Genomic DNA, 9,353 nt, shown 5'->3' with positions numbered 1-9,353 from the left:
ATCTCTCCCAATCAAGGCTCCTATTAATATAATGATGCTCTATGAGATGAGGAATCAGTATCCTTGTTTGGAAAACAATTCAATGAGGCACTTATTTCTGCTGTGAAGGGAGTAAATCCATTTGTATTGGATCTTTTATTTTTATTTATTTTTTACATCTGAGCATTGCTCGGTTGTGTGAAAGAGGGCAAAGAATGGGCCTCGGAGTGTTTTGCGGCCTCCAAATAAATAATAAACTAAATAAGATCTACCATAAATCCCCCCCCATACTCAACTGGCCGACCGTGGTCTGGACCCAGAACAGGGTCAATATTGAACTCGGTAGAGCTTCGACCCCTGGTATCAAATCAACACACAAGACATGGATGTGTCGATTACCGGAAATTAGCTTTACAACTGCAAAATGTTTTATTCACCAACGAGGGGTGTGAAGTTTCGGGTCGCATGAATTGTGAGGTTGGGGGGGGGTTGTTACTATGCCGATAATTGACATCTTTTCGCAAACCTAGGAAATTTGTGTGACCGGACCTTCTTAAATAGTACTCGAGTACCCCTGCCATAGATCATCTGACAGTCACACACAGGCCTTCATCAACAATTTTGAAATTCTCTCACCAGTAAAAGGTTTAGCCAGTGTTTCCTTTCAGAAGCAATTTTCTGTAAAAAAAAATAATTAAAACAAATTCAAGAAGCATGGTCTAATAATAGCCACTAAATAAAACTTAATTATTCAAATAAATGCTTTTCTGTAATTTAGCTCAATATACCGGTAGGCCAAGTGGTGGTGTTGTAGTGCATCTTGGAGTTACACTTCCTATCCATTATTGACGGAATGTTTTGGATTTACATACTGGTCTTTCACCAGGTGCTCAAAGGGCTTTTACGTCGCATGCAGCATAAACTCTCCGCTTTCACCACCAATGCGTAGCGCCCACCTGGGTAATATATAATACCATTTAGAGCCAGAGAACTCAGCAGACATCAGTTGGAGAGAAAGAGATAAAATAGATTGTCAAAGTGGAAAAGGTAAAGTGCCAAAACACAATACGGTGGATAATGTAGCGGTGACCTGGGTGGAGGATGATGCATTCAGTAGAACACGTAGCTACCCTCAGTGGGAATGGTTTACATTTGCCAGCTGCTGCCTCTCTCCCTCCCCCCCTCCCCTCTACAGGGAATCTGAGGGAAGAGAAAGACAACTAGAGGGGGGGGGGGGGCAGAAACAGTGGTAAGATAACAGTACAGCATCCTTGTTCAGTACTGTGATAATTCAGGAGGGTTGGTGTGTTTTCTAGTGCTCTGTCAAGGGCGTGAACTCATTCTCTGGGATTAGATTGATCCTGCTCGGGATTAGTGGACGTGTCAGCTCTGGCACCAATCTGACAAAGAATTGGCTTCCCTCAGCTATGTTCTAGAAATGTAGCTCTCTTCACATTTGTTCATTGAATATCATTCCTCACTGTTGTAACATCCGTCCTTATGTTTGATTACTTATGCTTATAAGAACTGAGGTCGGACATACTTTAGTTGAAATACTCCGGGTACGCTGGCATTACAATGGTTGTTCACAGGGCTTCCAAGCACAATTTATATGTCCCTAGTGAAACATGCAATTTGAGTATTTCTGTACAAATACAAGGACTGGATTACAGTATGTTTACAACATTACAACTGTAATAGTGACCTTTTTTGTGGTATTGACAAAAACCAAAGGAAACATCTTACTGCATACATGTTACCTTTTTATAATAATACTTCAATGTTTGTTCAAACTTTTTTTACTTTTGCAAACTTTAACTCCTCAAACAGAACTTGTATCTGTACTATATTTACAGATACAACATAGCTAAAAATGGTCCTGCTTAACAACAAAAGCTAAGGCAAAGAGCTACGGCAAAAGGAAATATCACTTCTGTGGACATGCATAAATTCCTTAGTGGTTTACATTCATTATAAACATTGTACCATTTGATCTCAGTAAACTTCAAATGTATCCCTTCTAGCAATAACAAGGACTAAACAAGACCATTTAAGACCGTTACATAACAGTTCTGTAAAGGGTGTAGGGACAGGAGGCTGGTGATAAACTGATCGACTCCCTTCCATAAAGATAAACGGCATCAATATTTCTGACTTTAGCAACATTCACTTGGCAGACATCTCTATTCCCCTCCAAGCAGACAAATGACCAAGCAAAAACATTCTTGTCTGCAGTGTGGGTATATGGGTCAACATAACCACACTGACATCAGTACTGAACTCCTTCGTTATTGTAAAATCATGGGTTGAACATAACCCATATTTCTTTGTGGAATAACAAATTCATTTTTTTTAATATCCTGTTTCTTTTTAAGATTTCAAAGATCACGCACTACAGGTTGGAAATGCCAGGATATCTTAGTGACATAACAATGACATTGAGAGTGGCACATCTGTTAGTGTAAATACAGGATACAACATATCTTCAAGACATCTTCAAGTGTCTTCTCGGTGCGTGATTCCAGAATGTTCGATGCGAAGACTTCTGCTGTCCGTGATGATGCTGTTTTTGGCTGTTCTGAGGGGAAAGGGGTGTGCAACTCAAATCAAATTTTATTTGTCACATACACATGGTTAGCAGATGTTAATGCGAGTGTAGCGAAATGCTTGTGCTTCTAGTTCCGACAATGCAGTAATAACCAACAAGTAATCTAACTAACAATTCCAAAACTACTGTCTTATACACAGTGTAAGGGGATAAAGAATATGTACATAAGGATATATGAATGAGTGATGGTACAGGGCAGCATACAGTAGATGGTATCGAGTACAGTATATACATATGAGATGAGTATGTAAACAAAGTGGCATAGTTAGTGGCTATTGTTTTGTACACAGTGTATATTATGTTCCTTAGTGCATCTTTCTTCATGTTTCTATTCGACCAAGCATTCACATATTATTCACTCTGCTGTTTTCCCATCAACAAAACAAGATGTAGATACAAGCAAATAACTCCCTCTGCTGTCTGTTTTTGGAACAACATTTCCAGATATTGAAAGACACACAGCAACTCCTGCCCAGATTGTCTGTGCCTCTTTCAGGCCTTTCCAAAGGTTGGTGACTGTTGGATACTGAAGGTCATCCACTTCATAAAGTACTCAAAAGTGGCATGCACAGGGAGCCACAATTTTAACGCACATGTGTTGGCCTCTGGGAAGATCCTTTTTTGTTCCTGCAGCACTTTAGTGTAGGAACTCAATGGTTGGCTTGTCATCAAAACCAAACGGTGGGATCTTTGATGCCCCAGTGGCAAAAACCAGTACATCTTCAAGAGTTCGAGGGATAGTTTCTCCCCCCTCCTCTGGCTCAATGAATGCATCTCTCCCTACGAAATAAAACATTATAAATGAAGACATTTTTACTTTTAAATGCGCCAACTAAACAACCTAGATGAATGCCTATACATGTCTTAAACACGGCTGTTTTAAAGCCACCATTCAGTCTGTGTACAAAGTGTTTTTGAGGTACAAAACATACACTTCCAAGTGCTGAGATGCATTTATTTTTTTAAACACTCTGCTTGTCGTCAGTATCTCAATTATAATCACGTGCCTCATGGCTGTGACAACTCCAAACCATAATGTGAGCCAGATTTGTGTTTTAATTAATTATACATAATCCCTACCTGGTACTCTGGCCTCACTCAAACCTTGACTGCTCAACGGGACCAGAGTAATAATCGTAGGCGTGTCATACACCAGCTATTGTGAAGCCCTCGAAACCCAATCATGTCCCTTGTGAGCGAAGTCCCTGCATAGCTCCCAGTTTGTAGACTGGCTTCTTCCAACCAGCCAAGGTATCTGGACAGGCTGCTATCACTAAACGAATCAATGCACACACCATTTACCACAGGGGCGTAAGCCTTACAGGTAGCTGAGCGTTGGGCCAGTAATAGAAAAGTTGTCGGTTCAATTCCCTGAGCCGACAAGGTGGAAAATCAAATTGGTGCCCTTGAGCAAAGCAGTTAAACCTAATTGCTCCTGTAAATCACTCTGGATAAGAGTGTCTGCTAAATGACAAGAATGTAAGGTTAATGTCTACCCAAGGACTATTGCATTTTCCAAACTTTGTTGTTTTGTATATATTACTTATTTTGAACTACATTATATTAAGAGATTCTCTGTCAGATTTGCATACTTTTTTGCCTGTAGTTCTGAAAGTAGCGCCCAAGAGCCTAAATTAGTCCCCGAAAATGGCGTATTACGCCATATGTGTGCAGATATGTGCAGGACGTCATTGCTCTCGCTCTGGTGTGTGTGTATCTTACTAACTGTCACTCAAATGGCGTGGGGCTGAAGCCCATTGGAAGGAACTTGAATTGCTAGGGGCCTGGCCCACGATGAGAAAATGTACTGAAAATTGCGCTGCACATCTTTCAGAAAGTAGTTCCTTTAAAATTTGGGATTTTGTGGCCAACTGAGGTAAAACAGTCATTATGCGCATAGATTATGCATGTATGAACTACACATTTGCACATCCAACCCAAAGCGGGAGTTTAAAAAAATACTTACGTAGTCGCCAAACTCCCATAGAATCTCTTTACAAGATTTGTGCTAGTGTAGAATTGTACTATTTTGCTATTATCTATGATTGTAAATTGGCGTAGAATTATGTCTGACAGCGAACTTGCCAATTAAACCTACTACTACTACTACTACTACTACTTCTAGGTAAACTCACCTTCGACATCGATCAGCCAGTCCTTCCAGAAGCCCACCACCAACTCATCTTTGTTCCTCCTGTTACTTCCTTCCTCTGAGTACATCACCACGAACGGATTGTAGAGGTCCTTCACAGTCAGTCTGTTTGCCCCACGAACAAACATTGCGGTGGTGCTGGACTGTAACGTATCGAGGACACCAAGGGTCATTAGACCCTCTTTAAACCTTTTTAAAAGAGCAAATGTGATCATTAGCATAGATGACAAACAAATTGCAATTCTCCACAAATACCTGAGATTACACTATTTATTTTTTTACCTTTATTTAACTAGGCAAGTCAGTTAAGAACAAATTCTTATTTTCAATGACAGCCTAGGAACAGTGGGTTAACTGCCTGTTCAGGGGCAGAACGACAGATTTGTACCTTGTCAGCTCAGGGGTTTGAACTTGCAACCTTCCGGTTACTAGTCCAACGCTCTAACCACTAGGCTACCCTGCCGCCCCACTATGATCCACCACTGAGTCATTTAGTCCGTTTGAACTGTGATTGAGAAGTACAATTAGGAATTTGATATTCAAAATGTGATTCTAAATGGAACTTAGTCACCTCAACCATATTGCATGTTAACAAAGCAGAATCACTGTTAAGTGTGACATTTTACAATACAAGGACAGCCACTTGCTATCCAAAATCAACAGAATGCAAACATTGCTGCCTCACCACTGCTTGGGCCATGTTGATATGAAACTGATGCTAAGCTGAAGGTGCCGCTTCTGGGCTTGGCATCTGTCACACAATGCATCACCAATAGAGTTAGAGGCTGCCAATGAAGAGCATGTTTTAGTACAACACTTCAAACAGCAGTGGGCACCGTCATACATACCCATATAGATTGCACGCAGCTCCTCATCATCTACCTCTGCCAGTGTGCACGGTGGGGTCAGTTCTTCTGATAACTGGCAGAAGAGTCGATCGGAGAAGGCTCATGGTCCCACCCCTAAAAAAATAAAGGAGAGATGCACACGCTAGGAGCTCAGATGCAAAAATATTTATGTCCAACATTTTGACAGACTAGCTGTCTTCATCAGGGTATAAATGAACATAAATGATGACCATACCTATGGAGTCAAGTGCCAGGCTTTTCTGGTCCTCTGGTCCAACAAAAAAAATGGATTCAGAATGGCTTTAATAAGAAGCCTGACAAATTTACGGGACCGCCCACCAGCCTCCATTGGTCCTTCACCCTTTCCACACGTGTCTACAAGAATAACATTTAGCTTCCTGCATGGGTCGAATGTGAGCCAGTTGAAAGTCCGTTTAGCACTTTCCAGCACCATTGCCCTGACCACATTGACAACATTGCCGACATGTGCCTCTTTGTTGAAATCTACTTTTGACCTCAGGGCCATCAGCAAATCCTTCAGGTCTGGTCTGAAACAAAAGCATCACAGTTCTGTCAACAAGATGACTGGTTTTGTATATTTATAAAGTTACAATCCTTAATCGTAACGTTAAATAACTCCAGTCCCGTCATACATAGTACCAAAACTTGGGTTTTGAGAAATTGTATCACTCAAATCCATTTACGTAGCTCTGGATGCAAGGACTAACTGACTGCTTAATGCTATTTCTCAACTTGCTAAAGAGGGCACAAAAATACATGCTACACCATAAGTGTGATTTATCATCTGACTAACCTAGTATTGTATTTAAATGTAACAAAAATTCCCCCAAAACATACTCTTCTACAGGGGGAGAGGGCCTGCGTGCTGGAGAGGGCCTGCTGGCAGGGGGAGAGGGCTTGCTGACAGGGGGAGAGGGCCTGCATGCTGGAGAGGGTCTGCTGGCAGGGGGAGAGGGCCTGCGTGCTGGAGAGGGTCTGCTGGCAGGGGGAGAGGGCCTGCGTGCTGGAGAGGATCTGCTGGCAGGGGGAGAGGGCCTGCGTGCTGGAGAGGGCTTGCTGGCAGGGGGAGAGGGCCTGCGTGCTGGAGAGGGCCTGCAGGCAGGCGACTGGGTGCTAGAGGAGAGGGCCTACTGGCAGGGGGAGAGTGACGGCGCGTTGAGTGAGATATGCTGTGGGCTGTAGAGTGTCTGTGGGATGGAGCTGACATAGTAGATGCACTAATTTCATGAAACACATAAGACAACAGTACAGGTTTGTGTTAATAACATGACCGTATATGACCTCTGGATGGAAAACACATGATGGAAAGTGTCATTCACTCACCTCTACTTCCCCCCCTGACCACAACACATATATAGTGCAGGCTTGGGTCAGTCCATTTCGAGCTATGCTCCCCTCCTTCGTGCTCCTCAAGGTTGCTTAAAAATTGGCACTGGAGGGAGAACATCTTGCTGGCCATTTCCTTAGTCCCGGCAAAAGCACTCAAAATGAGTGGGACAATAATCCCGACGCTTATAAGAAATCACGCTAAACCCTCCGACAAAACATCAGACAGGCATAGTGTCAATACAGGACTAAAATCAAATCCAACTACACCAGCTATGATGCTCATCGGATGTGGCAGGGTTTGCAAACTACCACGGATTACAAATGGAAACCCAGCCGCAAGCTCCCCTGTGATGCGAGCCTACCAGACAAGCTGTGTGATCACTCACTTCGTAGCCGATGTGAGTAAGACCTTTAAACAGGTTAACCTTCACAAGGCCGAATGCCAGCCAGATTACCAGGACGTGTACTCAGAGCATGTGCTGACCAGCTGGCAAGTGTTTTCATTTTCAACCTCTCCCAGTCTGTAATACCTACATGTTTCAAGCAGACCACCATAGTCTCTGTGCCCAAGAACACCAAGGTTACCTGTCCAAATGACTATCACCCTGTAGCACTCACATCTCTAGTCATGAAATGCTTGAAAGGCTGGTCATGGCTTACATCAACACCATCATCCCAGACACCCTGGACCCACTTCAATTCGCATACCGACCCAACAGCAATCTCTATTGCATTCCACACTGCTCTCTCCCACATGGACAAGAGGAAAACTTATGTGGAAATGATGTTCATTGACTACAGCTCAGCGTTCAACACCATAGTGCCCTCCAAGCTCATCACTAAGCTAAGAATCCTGGGACTGAAAACCGTCCTCTGCAACTGGATCCTGGACTTCCAGTTGGGCCGCCCCCAGGTGGTAAGGGTAGGCAACAACACATCCAGCACGCTGACCCTCAACACATGTGTGCTTAGTCCCCTCGTGTACTCCCTGTTCCCCCTCAATTGCGTGGCCCTGCACGACTCCAACACCATTATTAAATTTGCAGACGACACGACGGTGGTAGGCCTGATCACTGACGATGATGAAACACCCTATAGGGAGGAGGTCAAGACTGCCAGGACAACGACCTCACCCTCAACATCAGCAAGACAAAGGAGCTGATCGTGGACTACAGGAAACGGAAGGCCGCTCCATCGAACACAACACTTGGTATGGCAACTGCTTGGCATCTGACACAAGGCACTACAGAGGGTAGTGCATACGGCTCCCTGCCATCCAGGACCTCTATACAAGGTGGTGTCAGAGGAAGGTCGTAAATATTGTCAAAGACTTGAGCCACGCAAGTCATAGACTGTTCTCTCTGCTATCGCACGGCAAGCGGTAACGATGCACCAAGTCTGGAACTAACATGACCTTTAACATCTTTTACCCCAAGACATGACCGCTAAATAGTTAGTTAAATAGCTAGCTAAATAGCCACCCAGACGACCTGCATTGACCTTTTTTGCACCAAAAGTGTGTTAATTATCTGTCAATTTATTCCTAGTTATATGTACATGCAGTTGAAGTCGGAAGTTTACATACACCTTAGCCAAATACACGTAAACTCAGTTTTTCACAATTCCTGACATTTAATCAAAGTAAAGATTCCCTGTCTTATGTCAGTTAGGATCACCACTTTATTTTAAGAATGTGAAATGTCAGAATAATAGTAGAGAGAATGATTTAGTTCAGCTTTTATTTATTTCATCACATTCCCAGTGGGTCAGAAATGTACATACACAATTAGTATTTGGTCGCTTTGCCTGTAAATTGTTTCACTTGGGTCAAACGTTTTGGGTAGCCTTCCACAAGCTTCCCACAATACGTTGGGTGAATTTTGGCCCATTCCTCCTGACAGAGCTGGTGTAACTGAGTCAGGTTTGTAGGCCTCCTTGCTCGCACACACTTTTTTCAGTTCTGCCCACAAATTTTCTATGGGATTGAGGTCAGGGCTTTGTGATGGCTACTCCAATACCTTGACTTTGTTGTCCTTAAGCCATTTTGCCACAACTTTGGAAGTATGCTTGGGGTCATTGTTCATTTGGAAGACCCATTTGCGACCAAGCTTTAACTTCCTGACTGACGTCTTGAGATGTTGCTTCAATACATCAACGTAATTTTCCTCCCTCATGATACAATCTATTTTGTGAAGTGCACCAGTCCCTCCTGCAGCAAAGCACCCCCACAACATGATGCTGCCACCCCCATGCTTCACGGTTGGGATGGTGTTCTTCGGCTTGCAAGCCTCCCCCTTTTTCCTCCAAACATAACGATGGTCATTATGGCCAAACAGTTCTATTTTTGTTCCATCAGACCAGAGGACATTTCTCCATAAAGTGCAATCTTTCTCCCCATGTGCAGTTGCAAACCGTA

At 43.2% G+C, this 9,353-nt stretch overlaps 1 long non-coding RNA gene across 2 annotated transcripts; it reads right to left on the bottom strand.

The window, feature by feature from the left end:
* Positions 1-1,721: 1,721 nt before the first annotated feature.
* On the bottom strand, positions 1,722-6,207 carry LOC115107329 (uncharacterized). Of its 2 annotated transcripts, XR_010460880.1 has the most exons (5): positions 5,823-6,207; positions 5,588-5,701; positions 5,425-5,490; positions 4,723-4,928; positions 1,722-3,367 (listed from the first exon to the last, which is right to left on the bottom strand). It is a non-coding gene; the product is annotated as an uncharacterized LOC115107329 (long non-coding RNA). The 2 variants fall into 2 exon arrangements; XR_003860185.2 differs by lacking the exon at positions 5,425-5,490 and having other exon boundaries at positions 5,823-6,206.
* Positions 6,208-9,353: the final 3,146 nt, after the last annotated feature.

This window comes from Oncorhynchus nerka, linkage group LG24 (assembly GCF_034236695.1).
Source record: "Oncorhynchus nerka isolate Pitt River linkage group LG24, Oner_Uvic_2.0, whole genome shotgun sequence".
Taxonomy (NCBI): domain Eukaryota; kingdom Metazoa; phylum Chordata; class Actinopteri; order Salmoniformes; family Salmonidae; genus Oncorhynchus; species Oncorhynchus nerka.
Note: the sequence above shows the minus strand (reverse complement) of the source record. Positions and strands in the feature narration are given on the sequence as shown.